We start from the raw sequence: 20,013 nt of genomic DNA, 5'->3' as shown, positions 1-20,013 counted from the left end.
AGAGCTTCTGCTTTTTTCCTTCTCGGCCCATATTACTACCTGAGATTTGAGTTGGAGAGTAGAAGGGGGCAGTATCTTTTTATAACTCAGATGTAAATGAAGCAGATGTTCCAGCAGTGAGTTTGAAGAACTGACTTTCTGAGAGAGGAGTGGTTCCAGGAGCAACGCAACGAGCACTTCACTAGATTCCCGACCTCAGGGCAGGAGTGTTACCCTTCGCTGACTCCTTTTGGTTGCTTCCTGGGAGATCTGCTTTGCAAGGGAACTGAAAAAAGGAAAAATGTGGAGGTGGGAGTGGGTGGTTGGGAACCAGGCTGGCAAGTCCCTAGTAAAGGGCTGTCTATGATCCTGGTGGCTTAGTGGTTAAGAGTTTGGCTGCTAACCAAAACGTGGGCATTTCGAATCCATCAGCCACTCCTTGGAAACCCTATGGGGCAGTTCTACTCTGTCCTATAGGGTCGCTATGCGTTGGAATCAACTCAACAGCAACGGGTTTTTTTTTTTTTTTGGATAGTCGCTGGTGGCACAGTGGTTAAGCGCTTGGCTGCTAACCGAAAGGTTGTAGGTTGTCGGTTGTCAGTTCAAACCCACCAGCTGCTCCGTGGGAGAAATACATATTAGACTGCTTTGGTTCTGTAAAGATGACAGCCTTGGAAACCCTACGGAGCAGTTCTACTGTGTCTTATAGGGTCTCTAAGGGTCGGAATTTATGGCAACGGGTTTGGTTTAGGTTTGTAGTCAAAGACAGGAGTCTCTGTGTGCCGCAAATACTTCAGTGTTCTACTACTAGCTGAAATGTTGGCTCAAACTCACCCAGAGGCGCCTCCAAAAAGAGGAGAGCAGTTTTACTCTGTACACTGGGGGTTGTTGTAAGTCGGAATTGACTCAACAGCTACTAACAACAATAACAACAGTAGTCAGAGGCAGAAGTGGTCTTTGCTGAAGACTGAGCAACAAAACTTGCAGAGAGATACAGGAGCTATAATATTCAAGGCAAACCAAACCTGGCTGTATGTGGTCCTTACAAGACCGTTGGAGTTGAAACTTGCTGTTTTTTCTTTTGCCACTAGAGGGTAGACTATGAAAAGAAGATTTGTGTATTCTTATTCTCTGAAACTGGCTATTTAACCCTGGAGGAATTCTAAGTCTTAGAAGGGATAAACCATGGTCTTGCTTAAATGTACTTCTGATTAAGCCATTTATTTCCCTGCTTACATATTTTCAATGGCTTACTAAAGTCTCCAGGAGCCCCTGGGAGGTACAAACGTTTAATGCTCCTGGCAGCTAACCAAAAGGTTGGCGGTTTGATTCCAACCAGAGGCACCTTGGAAGAAAGGCCTGGCAATCTACTTCAGAAAAATGTAACCATTGAAAACCCTATGGAGCACAATTTTACTCTGAACCACATGCGGTCTCCGTTGCCATAAGTCATAATTGACTCGAAGGCCAACTGATAAAATCTCCAGAATTAAGTTGGATGACAATGGCATACAAGCCTCTTCCTAAACTGCCCTTTGTCTTCCCTTCTAACTTTACCCCTTTAGCACCCTGCTCCTCATCTCAATATATACAGTCCTGGGGGAAATAGTGTGGTAGAAAGAGCATGAATGTTGACACCATCCAGAAGCCTGTGATTTCATCTGAGGGGTTTTCTTTTCCAGCATTACCACATCCAAGTAATCATTAATTCCTGTCTATTCTACCTCTTAAATAAGCCCCATGAGGGCAGGGACCACATCTTCAATTGTTCCTCTTTGTAGTCTTAGTGCCCAGCACTCTTAGAAGGAGCTCACTAAATATTTACTGATCAAAATAATACATAAACAAACATATCCATGTCACTTATCATCCTAGTCCAAATCACTACTATCTCTCATCTGGTCTGCAGTGGGATCCCCAGTGGTCTCCCTCTGTCCCTTTTTGCTCTCTGTAACCCATTTTATACCCTGCAGCAAAAGTGATCTTTCTGAAATGCAAGTTTGCTAAAAACGCTTAGATGACTTCCCATTGCTCTTAGAATAAAGACTATAATCCTTATTATGACTCACAAAGTAAGCATAATTGAATTGTTAGCAGCTTGGGCACTTGCTAGTTAAGTGATCATGAAAAAGTTACTTAATTTCACTGATCCTTGATTTCCTCATCTAAAAAATGTGAACAATAATTATTCCTACCTCATACAGTTGTTTGGAAGATTAAACAAACTAAAAAAAAAATACAGTTTTTCGGAAGATTAAACTAAAAAAATATATAGAGTTGTTTGGAAGATTAAACAAACTAGTACATGTAAAATGCTTAGCATAGTGTCCAGTTCTATGTTCCATAAATGGTAACCACAATCATGAATACCTGAATGCTGTGATGTAGTCCTCACCTACCTCTTGCTATTCTCTCTCACTTTTTGCACCAGCCTCATTGAGCTTCTTTCAGATCTCAGAATACACCATGCCCCTTTTTATGCCTACTCCTCTTTCTAGTCCCGACATAGAGTTTACTTCTTCTAAGAAGCCTCTCTTCACACTCCATGTCTGGGCCAGGTGGCCCTATGATGGGCTCCCTGGTGCAACATTTATCACTGCATTTGTTGGCCCACTCCAGACAAAGTGGTTGATACTTAGTAAGCCCTCAATAAATAGCTGTTGAATCAACTCTAGACCCACTGCACTTCTCTTTCCTGTATTCTTTGTACATATTGTTTCTTATTTCTGTTCTAGATAGACATAACTGCTATATCCACATTTCCTTTCCAAGAGAAACTTTCCTACCTACAGCCTCTGTTGAAGAGTCAGCCCTAGGTAGCTACATTTCCTGTCCCAAAGAGCTACTTTTGCCTTAGCTGACTGGACCAGGATTGGCATCTGATGCAACAGTGGACGATCCAGAACCTGGCCAGCAACTTACGACATGCCTGGCACACAAACACACAAAAAGGAGTCGGTCAATCAGATTCTCTCTTACTCTCTAAAATTTGAATTGGAAAAAGAAGGAAAGAATGTGGCTATTAACAGCAAGAATAAAAGCTGAAATGATACAGAAAGAAAAGCCGTGACATAAACTCAGAGTCACAAGGGGTTATGGCAAGCTATATAGCTATAAAGAAGTAGAAAGTATGAGGCAGAATTGGTAGAGTTGGTAGAGGTAAAAGAGGCCCTGCCAGGAAGAGAATAGCTGGGTCTTGCTGATGATTGAACATCAGAGTAAAAATATCTAAAATGCTGTCTCTTGCTCTTTTGAACTGCTAAGTTTTCCTGGGTTTCTGTGACATACATTTTTAAAATAAAATTGTAAAGCTAAATTGTGAGTCGTTCTTTGCAATTCAGAGGGCCTCACTGATAAACGATTTCTCTGTTTTGGGAAAACCCTGGCATCTTTGAAAGCTGAATTTCTGACTCCCTCTTCTGTCTCTTTATTCACTATAGTATTTGTCATATTATCTATAATTATTGGTTTATATTTCTATCTCTCTGAGGCCAGGGTATGTTGTCCGAGTTTACCCTAGTGTCTAGCAGCATTCCTGGTATATGAAAGATGTTCAATAATGTTTTTTTTGATCAATGAATGAGAGAATAAATGAAGAGATTGGCTTATCTAGACTTTGCCTTTGCGTGCCTTAAATCTGGGACAAATTTTTCTATGTAATTTAAGTAGGTTATAAATAATAGAAATTGGAGGGGCTTGGGGAGAAGAAAGATAACAATTAATGAAAACAGCTAACATTTACATAGAAGCTACTCTGTGCCAGGTACTGAGCGCTTGACATATTTCAATTTATTTAACCTTCATGAAAGCCTTCTGAAATAGATACTATTATTTTCTACATTTTAACAGACAGGGAAACTGAAGCACAGAAAAAGCCTTGCCAAAAGTAGCAAAGTAAAGAGTAGAGCAGGGATTCGAACCGGAAGTTTGACTCCAGAGTCCCTGAGCTTAACTGCAATGCCATATGGCCTTAAACTTAAGGAGAATGAGGGCAGGAAGTAGTACTTAATATGAATATTTAAAAGCTGGTTTAACAGGGTATTTGGAGCCCTGGTGGTACAGTGGTTAAGCGCTCAGCTGCTAACTGAAATGTCAGCAGTTCAAACCCACCAACCACTCCGTGGAAGAAAAATGTGGCAGTCTGCTTCCGTAAAGATTACAGCCTAGGAAACCCTATGGGGCGGTTCTACTCTGTCCTGTAGGGTTGCTGAGTCAGAATCAACTCAAAGGCAACACATCTGTTTGTTTTGGTTTTAACAGGATACAAAGCACTTTTATACATTATATGAGGACATCAAGCATACTCTCATCCTTGGTGGCCAACAGTTCTAGACCAGGAATATCAAACACCTAGATTCTTCCTACAGGCATAGGAAAATGAAGTATATCTAAAGGGCTCATACAGACCTATTTTGCGAACTCCATGGACCCTTACAGGTGCTAACATCTGGAAAGTTATGCAGATTTCTAGACTAGTGACTGAAAAAAGGTTTCTATTACAGTATGAAGACTTTTCATCTGGGGCAAAGCATCTGCTTTCTCAGCTATTCCAAGAACTGGCGATCTCTCCATAGGGCCAACAGTTGTGGGTGCGTGTGTTGTGGGGGAGAGGGGTGGATGTAGTGGTGATTACACTTTGTACTATTGTTTTTAAAGGAGTCTGGGTTTAGGGAGGGAGACCTTGTGGAGCAATGGTTAAGCACTCAGCTGCTAACTGAAACGTCAGTTGTTTGAACCCACCAGCCACTCCGTGGAAGAAAGATGTGGCAGTATGTTTCTGTAAAGATTACAGCCTAGGAAACCCTATGAGGCCGTTCTACTCTGTCTTATCTGGCCGCTATGAGTCAGAATTAACTCAATGGGAAGCGTATGGGTTTAGGAACTCTTGCAGATGCCTTTATTGAAGCCTCAACCCATTTCTTGTGAGTTGCCATGGCAATAGGGAGCCAAATTTTGGGAGAAGTTTATTGGTGAGTGATAAGGAACCAAAAGAAAAGAAAGATCTTTGAGGAAAGCCTGGGGTTGTTCTGGGAAAATGGAACAGGACATTTACATGTATTGGTATGGAATAAAGCCAGATGCCTCTTGGCACAATACACAGGTAATGAAGACCAGAACAAGCACTCAGGCTACCTAGGGGCTTCCTAACATGCCTTCTTCCTCCTAATCCCCTGTCTCTCAGAGGTCTCAGTAAGTGACCAGGGGCGAGGCCTGAAGGTAGCAACTGTTCAGCACTAAAATGTTCTTAAATATTGATGGTGCTGTGTAGGGACAGAAAGAGTCTTTGGGAGCTTCAGAAAGAGAGGGAACAGCAGGAGCTACCTATAGAAAAAAAAAAATTCACCAGAGAGGTGAGTGAGATTTGTGTTTGGGCTGAATTCCTAGTGACTCAGCCATATGGCTTTTGCTGACTGTCATCCTCCAGATGGTATACTCCTTTTAGAGGGCAGCTAAAGTGTATAGAGGATTGTGGCTTCCACACTGTCACCTTTAATTCCCCTCCTTCACCATCAGCTGGAACTCTTTAATGAGGACTCATGGTACCCCAGCTTCTCCTTCTAGCCTGAGTTCCTAGCCAAGATCACGGATCATCCTTCCCTTTCCGCAAGCCACTTCCTCACATCTCTGATTTTTCTCCCTAGAGTAGGAGGCTTCAGGGGACCACAGCTGACTGTGCCAGGCACAGAGGGTTGAGTCATCCTGCGGGCGTCAGAGCTGTTAGCAACAGCTCTGCTGATCTGTATGCAGCTCCAGCTCCCTCTCCAGTTCAGAGTTTTGGAGCCAGTCTTGTTCGAAAGCAAAGAACAGAACACAGATGGCTGGTAACAGGATCCCACGGGGACCTCCTTTCCCACTGAGCCCATCCTGCTAATTCTTTTACAGGAGACAGAAAATAAATGGTGAGTGGAGCAAATCAAGAGTATTGGCTTCCTGCACTGGTTTTGGGGTCTTGGGGGATGGTCTCTGAGAACCACCTCCAGCCGTCCATTAAATTTCCCGAGCATATTCCCTTCTTGGTCCTTCTTTCTCCTTATTCACTTCTTTTTAGTCCTTCCTTCCATTTTCCATCTCAGCTCCCTATTCTCTGTAGTATCTTTGAGTCTAGTGGATTATTTTACCCAAATACCTCCTACTTGAACTGGGAAATTCTAATCCATACATGTATAAGATAATCAAATACACTGGAATTTGAGAGTGGATTTCGTCGGTTTTGTCTCTTGGGAGTCCCTTTAGTTTCTTCTCCTCTACTGAGGTAGCATGATGCACTACAAAGAACATAGGCTTTAGACTCAGAAAGAAGCAGGCTCAAAGCCTTGTCCTAAAAAAATAAGTAAACAAATTTTTATTTAAATATAAAAAAAAATCTGCTCTGCCGCTTACTAGCTGTGTGATCATGGGCAATTTACCTAACCTCTCTGAGATTCAGGTATGATATCTGAAGATATATATAGTAGTACCTACTTTGCCAATAAGGTTTTCACTGGCTAATCCTTTTCGGAAGTAGACCACTGGGCCCTTCTTCCTGGTCTGTCTTAGTCTGGAAGCTCAGCTGGAACCTGTCCGCCATGGGTGACCCTGCTGGTATTTGAATACTGGTGGCATAGCTTCCAGTATCGCAGCAACACACAAGCCCACGTAGTAAAACAAACTGACAGGTGGATGCTAAGGCATTTAACTGTGCGGATCATAACAAATTATGGATAACATTGCGGAGAATGAGAATTCCGGAACACTTAACTGTGTCCATGAGGAATTTGTACGTGGATCAAGAGTCAGTTGTTCAAATAGAGCAAGGAGATACTGTGTGGTTTAAAGTCAGGAAAGGTGTGATTCAGGGTTGTATCCTTTCACCATACCTATTCAATCTGTATGCTGAGCAAATAATCCCAGAAGCTGGACTATATGAAGTACAGGGCATCAGAACTGGAGGATGACTCCTTAACAACCTGTGTTATGCAGATGACACAACCTTGCTTGCTGAAAGTGAAGAGGACTTGAAGCACTTACTAATAAAGATCAAAGAACACAGCCTTCAGTATGGATTACACCTCAACATAAAGAAAACAAAAATCCTCTCAACTGGATCAATAAGCAACATCATGATAAACAGAGAAAAGATTGAGGTTGTGAAGGATTTCATTTTACTTGGATCCACAATCAACACCCATGGAAGCCGCAGTCAAGAAATCAAAAGACTCATTGCATTGGGCAGATCGGCTGCAAAAGACCTCTTTAAAGTGTTGAAAAGCAAAGCTCTCACCTTGAAGACTAAGGTACGCCTGACCCAAGCCATGGGAGTCAGAACATGACATTATATATACCTGTCTTGGCTATGAAGTTATTCACTAGTTCTAACTTCACTTAACATTATCATTCTTATTTTTTAACTTTTTTTGATGAATAAGGCACCTTTTCTGGGGCCAGATGTGTAAACATTCTTACCAGGCACTGAGTAAATCTTTAATTAGGTTAGGAATTCTGGCTTTCGTTTTTCAAGCAGTTAACTTTGACAAAAGACTGAATGATTTTTATAAGAGTAGAACTGAAAATCTTAGTTTAATTCAGAATGGAGTTGTTAATTTAGGTCTGAAGTCACCTAATTCAGATATTCCAGTACCTCAGATTCTAAAGTTTACATACATACTATAATGGAAGAAATGATGAAATAAAAGAACTGAACAGAAGATTTCAAAGGACAGCTCAAGAAGACGAAGTAAAATATTATAATGAAATGTGCAAGGACCTCGACTTAGAAAACTGGAAGGGAAGAACACTTGACATTTCTCAAGCCATAATAACTGAAGAAAAAATTCAAGCCTCGAGTTGCAATGGTGAAGGATTCTATGGGCAAAATACTGAACAACACAGGAAGCATCAAAAGAAAATGGAAGAAATACACAGAGTCACTGTACCAAAAACAATTGGTGGGTGTTCAACCATTTCAGAAGGTAGTATATGATCAAGAGTCCATAGTATTAAAGGAAGAAGTCCAAGCTGCACTGAAGGCACTGGCAAAAACAAGGCCCCAGGAATTGACAGAATACCAACTGAGATGTTTGGACAAGTGGATGCAATGTTGGAAGCACTCACTCATCTATGCCAAGAAACGTGGCCAACTGACTGGAAGAAATCCATATACGTGCTCATTCCAAAGAAAAGTGATCCAACAGAACACGGAAATTATCAAACAATATCATTAATATCACACACAAGTAAAATTTTGCTGAAGATAATTCAAAACCATTTGCAGCAGTACATCAACGGGAGCTGCCAGAAATTCAAGCCATATTCAGAAGATGACATGGAACAAGGGATATCATTGCTGATGTCAGACTGACCTTGGCTGAAAGCAGAGAATACCAGAAAGATGTTTACCTGTATTTTATTGGCTATGCAAAGGCATTTGACTGTGTGGATCATAACACATTATGGATAACATTGCGAAGAATGGAATTCCAGAACACTTAATTGTGCTCATATGGAACCTGTAATAGACCAAGAGACAGTAGTTCGACAAGAACAAGGGGATACTTCATGGTTAAAAATCAGGAAAGTGCACATCAGGGTTGTATCCTTTCACCATACTTATTCAACCTGAATGCTGAGCAATAATCTGAGAAGCAGGACTATATGAAGAACAAGGCATCAGGTTTGGAGGAAGACTCATTAACAACCTGCATTATGCAGGTGACACAACCTTGCTTGCTGAAAGTGAAGAAGACTTGAAGCACTTACTGATGAAGATCAAAGACCACAGCCTTCAGTATGGATTACACCTCAACATAAAGGAAACAAAAATCCTCACAACTGAACCAATAAGCAACATCATGATAAAGAGAGAAAATATTGAAGTTGTCAAGAATTTCATTTCACTTGGATCCACAATCAACACCCATAGAAGCAGTAGCTGAGAAATCAAATGACGTATTGCATTGGGCAAATCTGTTGCAAAAGACCTCTTTAAAGTATCAAAAAGCAAAGCTGTCACTTTGAGGACTAAGGTACGCCTGACCCAAGCCATGGTATTTTCAATTGTTTCATATGCATGCAAAAGCTGAACAACAAATAAGAAGACGGAAGAATTAATGCCTTTGAATTATGGTGTTGGCAAAGAGAGTTGAATATACCACGGATTGCCAGAAGAGCAAATCTATCTTGGAAGACATACAGCCAGAATGTTCCTTAGAAGGTAAAATGGCAAGACTTCGTCTCACATACTTTGGACATGTTATCAGGAGAGACCAATGCCTGGAGAAGGATATCATGTGTAGTAATACAGAACCCACTGCTGTCCAGTCGATTTCGACTCCTAGTGACCGTATAGGTCAGAGTAGAACCGCCCCATTGGGTTTCCGAGGAGCACCTGGTGGATTTGAACTTCCAACTTTTTTGGTTAGCAGCCGTGGCTCTTAATCACTATGCTACCAGGGTTTCCAGTAAAATAGAGTGTCAGTGAAAAAGAGGAAGACCCTCAATGACATGGATTGACACAGTGCCTGCAACGATAGGCTCAAACATAGCAACTATTGTGTGGATGTTGCAGGACTGGGCGGTGTTTTTTTCTGTTATACGTAGGGTAGCTATGAGCGGAATTGACTCAAGGGTACCTAACAACAACAAAAACAACCAAAAACTCATCTGATACAGGGCTGTGGTTTGACATGGTTGTTTTTTTCCAGGTAATAAACATGTGTAATGTCAATTATGCTAATATGTTTTGCTCTAGTTGAAACAAGGAGGCTGATGACGAGGCCGGGACACTGTACTTCATTCTATCTGACCGGGCTACTCTCTGGCAACACGTTTTTCCTGTCTCTCTTTGTAAGTGGTAATTAGGCTGTCAGCTGAGCTGTCAGGAATCTTGACAGGTTTTACAGGCAGTCACCTTTAGACAATTTACAACTCTGGGCTTTTCACAGCTGGTGTGTTCCCTCGTAGGGAACCAAAGTTTTTCAATTTCAGACTCCTCCTATCATTCAAAGAGGCTGATCCAAGAAGAAGCTAGCTTTCTCAGTGCATTACCCAATTCCAAAACAGACTGTAAGATCCAGTGGTGGTGATGGGGAAAACCTCGATATTTATGTATACCCCTGAGCAGTAAGGGCTGGCTCTGTGGTTTGGTAATGAAGTGGAAGTCATCAAAGTCAAAAGTGGCATGGGAGGATGGAATCTAACATACTTTTCAAAGAGAGAGAGAGAAAAATTAGTTAACTTCCAGGAACCATGTATCTGATAAGGGTCTAATGTCCAAAATGTATATAAAAGTTCTACCACTTAACAGCAAAAAGACAAGCCAATCGAGAAATGGGCAAAAGACTTGAGCATACATTTCACTAAAGAGGATATTGAAGTGATCAATAAACACACGAAAAGATGCTCAATGTCATTAGTCATTAAAAAAAAAAGAAAAAAACAAACCCATTGCTGTTGAGTCGATTGCTACTCATAGCAACCTTATAGGACAGGGTAGAACTGCCCCATAGGGTTTCCAAGGAGCGGCTGGTGGATTCAAACTGCCAACCTTTTGATTAGCAGCTGAGCTCTTCACCACTTCACCACTAGGGTTTCCATTAGTCATTATCCACTGCTGTCGAGTTGATTCCTATAGCAACCCTATAGGACAGAGTAGAACTGCCCCACAGAGTTTCCGAGCAGTGCCTGGTGGATTCGAACTGCCGACCTCTTGGTTGGCAGCCGTAGTACTTAACCACTATGCCACCAGGGTCTCCCCATTAGTCATTAGGGAGATGCAAATTGAAACTCCAGTGAGATACCACCTCACCATATTAGAATGGCAATGTTCAAAAAAATGGAAAACAACAAGCATTGGTGAAGTTGTGGAATGCAGTGTGATGGATCGCTTTTGTGTGGCCTTTCTCGTCATGGTCTTGTAACTTTCACCCAGGTAACTGTGCATGGAAATACGGCAATTATGGTCCACCAAGGGGACTGGTCAATTTTGCCTTAAAATAGAGCCAATTCCAGAGCAGAGAGAGGACCCCACCACCACTAAGGAAGAACAGCCAGGAGCAGAGAATGCAGCCTTTGGACCAGGGATCCTTGTGCTGAGAAACTCCTGGACCTAGGAGACAGAGAGCTGTAACCCTGAAGACGGCAAGAAGTGGTGGCAGGAGAGACTGAGCAGTGGGCTTCCTGGCTCATGCAGTGAGAAAGCTGAGTGTCTTTTGGCAAAGGCAGAGGGCCAGGGAGAGGCGTGACTGCAAGCATTGCTGAAAAGAGGCTGTCCTGATGGAAGAACTGCATCTTGAGCGTTCCTGAGCCTGAATTGTAACCTCTTTGTTCACTAATAAACCCCATAATCGTGTGTGTTGTCTGTGAGTTCTGTGTGGCCACTGCAATGAATTATTGAGTCCAGCAGAGAAGTAGAGAGTCCCATGGGAGGGATGGTTGGTGTTAGAACTGGCTACGATGGTGGGTAGAGGAAGCATGTCTGAACTCTGCCTCATAGGAATCAGTCTTTTGCCTTGTGAAGAGAAAGGAGGCTAGACTCTGTCCCTATGCTGTTTTTTTTTTTTTACATGGAGAAACTGGAACCCTCATCCCTTGTTGATGGGAATGTGAAATGGTATAACCACTATGAAAAATAGTTTTGTGTTTCCTCAAACTTAAACACAGAACCTCCGTATTACCCAGCAATCCCAATCCTAGGTATATAGCCAAAAGAAGTAAAGGCAGGAACGCAACTAGAAACCTGTACACCAGTATTCATTGCAGCACTTTTTAAAATAGCCAATAGGTGGAAACAACCAAAATGTTCATCCACAGATCAGTGGATAAACAAAACGTGGTACATACACACAATGGAATACTACCCAGCCATAAGGAGAAACAAAGTCTTGATGCATGTCACAATGATGAACCTTGAAAACATCATGCTGAGTGAAGTCAGTCAGTCACAAAAGGACAAATATTGTGTGATCCCACTTACATGAAATAAGCAAATATATAGAAACCAAAGTTTAGGTGTTAGTGGTTATCAGGGGTGAGAGGAAGGGAGAGGAAAGGTGGAGTTTTTGCTTACATGGTACCCAGTTTATGTTAATTGTGGTGGAATGATTTGGAAAAGGATAATGAGAGTGATTGCGCAACTTGAAGAATGTGATCAATGTTTCTCAACTGTACATGCACAAATTGTTGAGATAGTGTATGTTCTGTTATACATAATTTCACAAGAATTTTTTAATTAGTTAATAAAGTTGTTTTTCTTTGGCCTTAAAAAACCCGACCCCCCTTTTTTTAATATAATTTTTATTGTGCTTTAAGTGAAAGCTTACAAATCAAGTCAGTCTCTCACACAAAAACCCATATGCACCTTGCTACACACTCCCAATTACTCTCCCCCTAATGAGACAGCCCGCTCTCTCCCTCCACTCTCTCTTTTTGTGTCCACTTCACCAGCTTCTAACCCCCTCCACTCTCTCATCTCCTCTCCAGGCAGGAGATGCCAACATAGTCTCAAGTGCCCACCTGATCCAAGAAGCTCACCAGCATCCCTCTCCAACCCATTGTTCGGTCCAATCCATGTCTGAAGAGTTGGCTTCAGGAATGGTTCCTGTCCTGGGGCAACAGAAGGTCTGGGGGCCATGACCACTGGGGTCCTTCTAGCCTCAGTCAGACCATTAAGTCTGGTCTTATGAGAATTTGGGGTCTGCATCCTACTGCTCTCCTGCTCCCTCAGGGGTTCTCTGTTGTGTTCCCTGAAGCCTGACCCCTTTTGGATGAGGGAGCTTAAGTATTTGATTAAGAGAATCAGTTCTTCCCCGTCTGGGTGAGGAGCTCCTCGGATGGGCTCTCACTTTTACATTGATTACAGCACTTGCCAGACTGTACTGTAAAGCCTATTTGTGCTGTTCATCTCTTGTTTTTGCTGCCTAGCATCCATTTCCCCTCTTCTGGTAATTGTACCTCATCTTTTAGCTGGGAACAAGTCCCCCCTCTATTCACAGTCTATATGGCTTTTGTGAAGTTGACTCTATTTTGCAGTCTAGGGGTGGAGCGTTTTTATCAGGCCTAAGGCAGTCAGTGTATGCATTGTTTAGTATTTCCCCAATAAGACTTTCTCTGGCATTTTTGGGAAAGAATTTCTCTTATTTTTTCCTGCTAGATCTGAAATTTGATGATGATTATAATGATAACGATAGAAATTAATTCGTTAACTTTTATCGAACACTTGTTCTGTGGTAGGGAGAGTTCTAAGCACTGAAGTTATTTACTCTTCACAATAACCATATTGGTTGGATATAACCATTATTCTTTTTTACAAATGAGGGAACTGAGGCACGGGAGTTTTAACTAATTTGTCAAAGGTCTAATAGCCAGTATGATGTGGTGAGGCCAGGTGTCAAACAGCCTTCCCTTGGAACACTTATACTCTTTTGCCTTGAGAGGATATAGGGACTGGAATTGCTCCTGCTTCTTGTTGTGAAGCCTCAGACCAAAGGTAGCACAGTGGAAGATAAGTCCTGGATATGAAACCAGATAATTTAAGTCCTGGAACTAACTCTACCTGAAGCCGGCCCTAATCCTGGACTTTTTAGCTTGTGTGAGGCAAAAAATTCCCATTTTGCTTTAGCTACTTTAGATTTGGTTCTCCATTACTTGCAACCAGAGTCCTAAATGACACAGAACTGTTTATCTGTTGGCCTTTTCCACTAGGCTGTGATCTCTACAAGAATAGGAATGGTGTCTTATTCATCTCTATGTTCATGGAGCCTAGCACAATGCACATAATTGACATTTAATAAATGTTTGCTGTCTATCAATTTAATCATTCAACAAAGGTTTACTGTGGGTCTGCTATGTGCCAGAAATTGGGTTAGGTGTGAAGATGGAAAGAAGAATGAGTAAATGAAGGCTATTTGTCTGGGTTATGTGGAAGAACAGCTATTGCAAAGGTTAGTGTGATTACAGAACTCCAGGAAAAGACGCACATGAGACATGCTAGATCACTTCCCTGGAAGCTCCTGTCACCTTAGCAATATGTACCTGGCTGATGGGCATATTCCAGGCTGGTGCACCTGTCAGATACTTTTAGGGTTGTCTAAGATTCTAAGAATGACTGGAAGGCACCTGCTTCATGAACTGATACACATATCAGAGTGACACCTGGCCCTGTCATACGAACCACGCATCTTCTGCTGTGCTTCTGTGTTGCTTGAATCTCAAAAATACATCCTGTAAAATGAATATGCCCTGTCCATCACTCAGGGTTTCAGTGAAGGTTAAAAGAGGTCAGAGATATGAAAGTCCTATTGTATCCATGTGGTAGTTTCTTTTACCTGGTAACACAAGTGCTAGTGTATCCTACTCTAGCTAGTATCTCCACCAAACCACATCATTTGGCTTCTATTCTATTCTACTTCATCATTGGCAGTTCTTTTCTACTTGTAGTGAACATCTGTTGTTTTCGTCTGTCCAGAATTTCTCCCTCTTCTTTTGGCAAAAGTACCCTACATTCCTTTGGGAGAATTTCCCCTTTGTAATTCTATGTAGTTCTTGTGGGGCCACTACCTTGAATCTGTTTCCCAGGGTGGGCACATAATTCCAGCTAAGGCATCAAAATGTTTCATTTCTTTGTGAATTGACTGATCTAAGGAAAGGCATAGGACACAGGACCCAAGCTGGGCCACTCAGAGCTATTCCTTTGGATTTTGTATATTGTTAGTGACAGTGAGAAGCTTTCCTTTGCTCTTGGGGTCACTAAGCTGCGATGATGTAAATCTGGACCTCCTGTGGCTGTTCTACCCTACTTTTTTCCCAGTCCAGTCAGGGGCAGATTATCTAATAAGCAAGGTAAGTACAGTACTTATCTTGTTTACCAGGTCATCTGTCATGGACAATTTCACATTTTTTTCACCACATCAAAGATTCTGCTTCTAGGTATGGCTGGCATCTGTCTCTTTCCCAACCCCAGAGCACCTTCCTACAGAATCAAAGCCTCTTTTTAAATTTACAGTCCCTGACAGGGGTGGATGACCCAGTAAGCAAGGTGAGCAATTTCACCACATATTTGATGTACTGAAACCCATGTGAAATTGTTCACTATCATTGATCTGGTAAGCAAGGTAAGCACTATACTTACCTTGCTTGTTGGATAATCCGCCCCTGTCCGTATCTCTCTGCTGCATGAAATAAACAATTAAGACGCAAGTTCTATTCAGTATGATTTATGTGATGTCTGCTTAAACCTCTCATGGAAATATATTTACAGTTCTTAAGCCCCAAGTTCTGACCCGCTCACCCTCACAAAGTCCCAAATACCTTCAAATCCTACATATTCTGACATACATGGGGTCGCCATGATTCAGAGTCCACTCAATGGCAACTGGTGTTTTTGTTTTTATATTTCTATACTGAGAAGACTTATGAAGAGGACAAATAAAGAATGGGTTTCATGATATCATTATATGATGTCATTTGGTAACTAGACATGATGTCATTTGGTAACTAGACTAGATCTTTGTCCCCTGCTCAAGGGTTTTGGGGCAGTAGGTGGGAGGGAGCAGGTTATGTATGAGAAGTCACATAGCAGGCAAGCTTAACTGTATAAAATCTGAACTTGGGGACAAGGGCTCCTGTTACTAGTGATTATAATACAGTATAACATGTAAGTAAAGGAAACATATGATTAAAACCATTATTAGAAATCTCCTTGATTCATCTCCTGTATGTTGACAGTATCAACGACAGCATTCAGTATTTGGGTATATTAAACTAGGTGGCAGCAGTGGGAAGCACCTGAAGTCCCTCAAATTTACCAGCCACACCCCTCTCAGAACACACACACACACACACACACCCCTACATTATAACAGAATCCAGTCTATAGAGAAAAATAGCCAAGAGATTGGGGATTGGGAGCTGGGTGTAGTGTGTGGAGAGACAGAGAAAGGGGAGACAGAAAGAGATAAACACCTAACAAAATATTTTTAGTTCTTGAGGCACTGGACTTCTTGTTACATGGCCTAATAAATTCCCCCTCCCCTTTTTTTTCCCTTAAAAAAAACAAACAACTCGTTGCTGTTGAGTTGATTCTGACTCACAGCAACCCCGTAGGGGACAGTAGAACTGCCCCATAGGGTTTCCAAGGAGTGCCTAGTGGATTCGAACTGCTGACCTTTTGATTAGCAGCCAAGCTCTTAACCACGGAGCCACCAGGGCTCCTCTTTTTCCTTAAGCTGATATAAATTGTCACGTTAAAAAAAAAAAGGTTCTTACTAGTACAGTACTACTACTAAGTAAAGAGAAGGATAAAAAGGAGACTCAAAGACAATTCCAGGCCAATAAAATATCAACTTATTTATGTTTTGATTGCCAGCTGTTTCTTTTTCATATTCTCTGTGGCACAAATCTGGCTGGAATTTGAGTAAGTTTTTTTTTTTTTTTTAAATCCTCGCAGATGCCAGCCAAAGAGAAAAGCATGACCAAATCGCCAATTGGTCTTGAAGATACATTCCAGAAACCTCTCAGTCCACAAACATGCTGCCCAACCCTTCCCACATTCGCAGGTGTCCCAGACAAACACCATGCACTGTTCATGGGGTGCCTGCCAGAGGGCAGTGTTGGAGCTGTGCGATGAATATTTACCTCTTTACACAGACACAGTAATAGTTTACACATTAAAACATTGTCCATGGGCTAGGCAGAGTGCTAAGCACTTTACAAGTTATTTAATTCTCACAAAACCCTCTGAAGAAGGTAATGTTAGCCCCACTTTACAGGTAAGTATAGGAAGGCTAAGCATGGTTATGAAAACTGATACAAAATAACACTGGTTCCAGACACTAGTAAGTAATGGAGGTAAGACTCCAAAGTCAATGTTTTTAGGCGTAGCTGTACTACCTTCTCATCCTTTGCTTGATTTCTTCAGAGCTGGATTTCTTTTAGACTCTGGGGTAAAAAAAAAAAGCTGCTTTAATTTATTCACGGCCTGCTGCTCTTGCTTAGCTGGTAGATACCTGAGACTGAAACGTTTCTAGGTCAGGACTTTCTTGGACTAAATTGTATTCTACCACCCTTAGGATATCTTGGCCTGGCATGTATCCATTCCTGTGGGTTAAAATGGCAGAACCTGTTGCCTCCCAAATGTAAGATGAGCATTACAAAAAGATGTTCACAAAATGCATACAATTACTGTATGGGAATGCAGAGTATATGAAACAACTCTGTACACAATCAGTTGTATTTTCCAGCATGTGAAACCATGCCTACATCAAGTAGCCTTCTATAGACACTTCTGAGACATGTCTATATGACAAGCAGACTACAACCTGCCTCAGTTGGTTGATCCTGGGACCTAAAAATAAAAATCCGTGGAGATGATAACACTGATAACAATCTAGGGTTGAATGGGCTTTCAGAAACTTGCTTATTTAATTAATTCATTTATATAATGATCAGTTCCATGCAGTGCCTCACCCCTGGTTTCTCAACTGGGAATGCTAAGACATATCCTTCTTACCTCTCACATGCTTTATTGATTTTTGCCTTCTACTTGGGAGAAATAGAGATTTCCATAAGTAAACATAATAGACAATGTGATTGCAAAAAGTTTACATACTAGATAATGCTGGATGGAGATATCATCATGACCAACAAATTTTCCCTGTAGTTTCCTAGAATACCCAAAGAAGAGTTTTCTCTTTCTGTTTCTACATATGGACTCTTGGCATGCATACATGTATGTGCGTGTGCACACGAGCACACACGCACACACATGCTTTGAAATTCAAGATCTATGCAGGTATTATTTGCATAATCCCTATAATGATAGATTTTTGAACTGCAAAGGACTCTAGAGATCATTTTAGTCTATTGTGGGAAACTAAGGCCCAGAAAGGTGAAAGTAAGGTCTGGTTTAGTGTGTCATTTGATCACAGGTGGCTTTGCATTGTTATTTAAACCATAGTAGAATTTTAAGTTCCTGAGGGGGGGCCGTGGGGAAGGGGACTGGGAGGCACTGGAAAAAACAGAGCCTTAAGATTCAGACTGAACCTGTACTCTAATTTTAGCTCTCCACTTACTAGCTGTGTAACGTTGCGCAGAATTATTTAACTTCCCTGAACTACTTTTCTCCTCTGCAGTTGGAATCATCATCATCATCCTAAACATCTCTATCTTTCAGGGTTGTTGGGAGGATAAAAGGGTATAATGAATGTAAAGTATGTGTTTCATACAGTGCTTGGCACAGAGTAAATATTAGTTCTGCTCACCCCTTCTGTATCTTACTTTAAACCATACACAATAGGAATGCGACAGTATTTGTTAAATTGACTTGAACAAGTAACCTTGTACACATGACTCAATCCTCTACTTAGTTATAATACTGAAAAGATAGCTTCAGTGGGCAGATGCTTATATCACTACACCCGCTCACACACTGACAAGCTAGCTTCTCACACAGAGATACATGTGTAACAACAAATACGTGGATATCACACATGCTCAGGCATCTCTCATACACCAGAAATGTGTCCATGGCATCATGTCCTCGGTTGGTGGTTCCAGGAGTACAATATGGCACCAGGAGTAAAAAGGGAATGTGCTTTTGGATTCATTAAGACCTGGGTTCAAATTCTAGCTTACCACTTGTGTGATCTTGGGCCAGTGACATCAGCTTTCTGAGCCCTGGTTTTCTTATCTGTAAAATGGAGGTAATAATAATAGTACCTACCTCACAGGATTGTTGTGAAGGTTAAATAAGACAGTATATGGAAAGGGGCTTATTCTTGGTTTTGTCCCTGCCTGGCGACTTTTCTGTTAATGTTACACCTGGTTGATATCCATCGTTCTTCTCCCTGCAGCCTTCTGATCCCAATTTACAGGCTTAGGAGATACCTAATTAGGATATAAGAAGGCCTCTCAAGGGAGGTGACACTTGAGCTGAATCTAGAAGGATATTGACCAAGAAAGAAGGCATTCCAGGCAGAGAGATACAGTAGTGTGTCTTCAAAGCAGCATGTCAGTGTTTGCAGAATAGTGAATAATAGTTCGAGTGGAAACATCCATCCTAAATAATGCTGGAGAGGTATGCAGGGGTTTTGTCTGGATTGCATTTGAAGGACTATGAGGAGCTATGGAAGACTTCTAAGCTGAAAATTGACAATCAGCTTTTAGAAACTGCATTTTAGAAACATTAAAACCATTCACTGTGGTATGGAGAATGAGGCACACTGGGGGGCAAGGAGAGTAGTCAGAAGGCAATTATAAGTATCTAGGTGAGAAACTACGAGATATGAACCAAGGCAGAGGCAACGAGGATGAAGTGGACAAATCGGAGAAACGTCGATGAATTAAATTCACAGGAAATGCAATATCTGCCAATTGTTCTAAGCATTGACTTATTTTTTTCTTGGCTAAAATTAAAATAACTGATATATTTTACAATATCTACTAATATAGTTTACTGTCGAGTAAATTTGACATTGAGATAAGTCTATGTGTGTGAAGTTTGAAGAGTTTGAGGAGGAAGGCGTTTTAGCCCCAGAACACAGGCACAGGCACAGATCAGGAATAAAAAAAGACAGCCAGGTTCTCTTAATTAAGGTTCTCTGTGGTTTTGGGTGTGCCGGGGAAGGATGGCGGCGGGGGGAGGGGGGGACTACAATTTGTGGCAGAGATGTAGGTGAGTGTGAGAATGAGATGATGGCAGATACAAAATATTATGAAAAATGCCACCTATGTAACATTCTTGCAAAAAAAAAAATTCAACCTAAATATAATCAAATCTTTAAATTTAACTATCACTTTACAAGAAATGGAAACCCTGGTGGCATGCTGGTTGAGTGCTATATGGCTGTTAACCAAAAGGTTGGCAGTTTGAATCTACCAGGTAGGTGCTCCTTGGAAACTCTGTGGGACAGTTCTACTCTGTCCTATAGGGTCGTTATGAGTCGGAATCGACTCTGTGGTAGTGGTGGGCTCCCCCCCACCCCAGGAAACAAGAGCATTGAAGAAAATGTGAAATGACACTGCAAGGCTGCATCAGCCATGTTCAGAATGTGGGACATTCTA

The sequence above is a fragment of the Elephas maximus genome, chromosome 19, assembly GCF_024166365.1.
Source record: "Elephas maximus indicus isolate mEleMax1 chromosome 19, mEleMax1 primary haplotype, whole genome shotgun sequence".
NCBI classification, from domain to species: Eukaryota; Metazoa; Chordata; class Mammalia; order Proboscidea; family Elephantidae; genus Elephas; species Elephas maximus.
Note: the sequence above shows the minus strand (reverse complement) of the source record.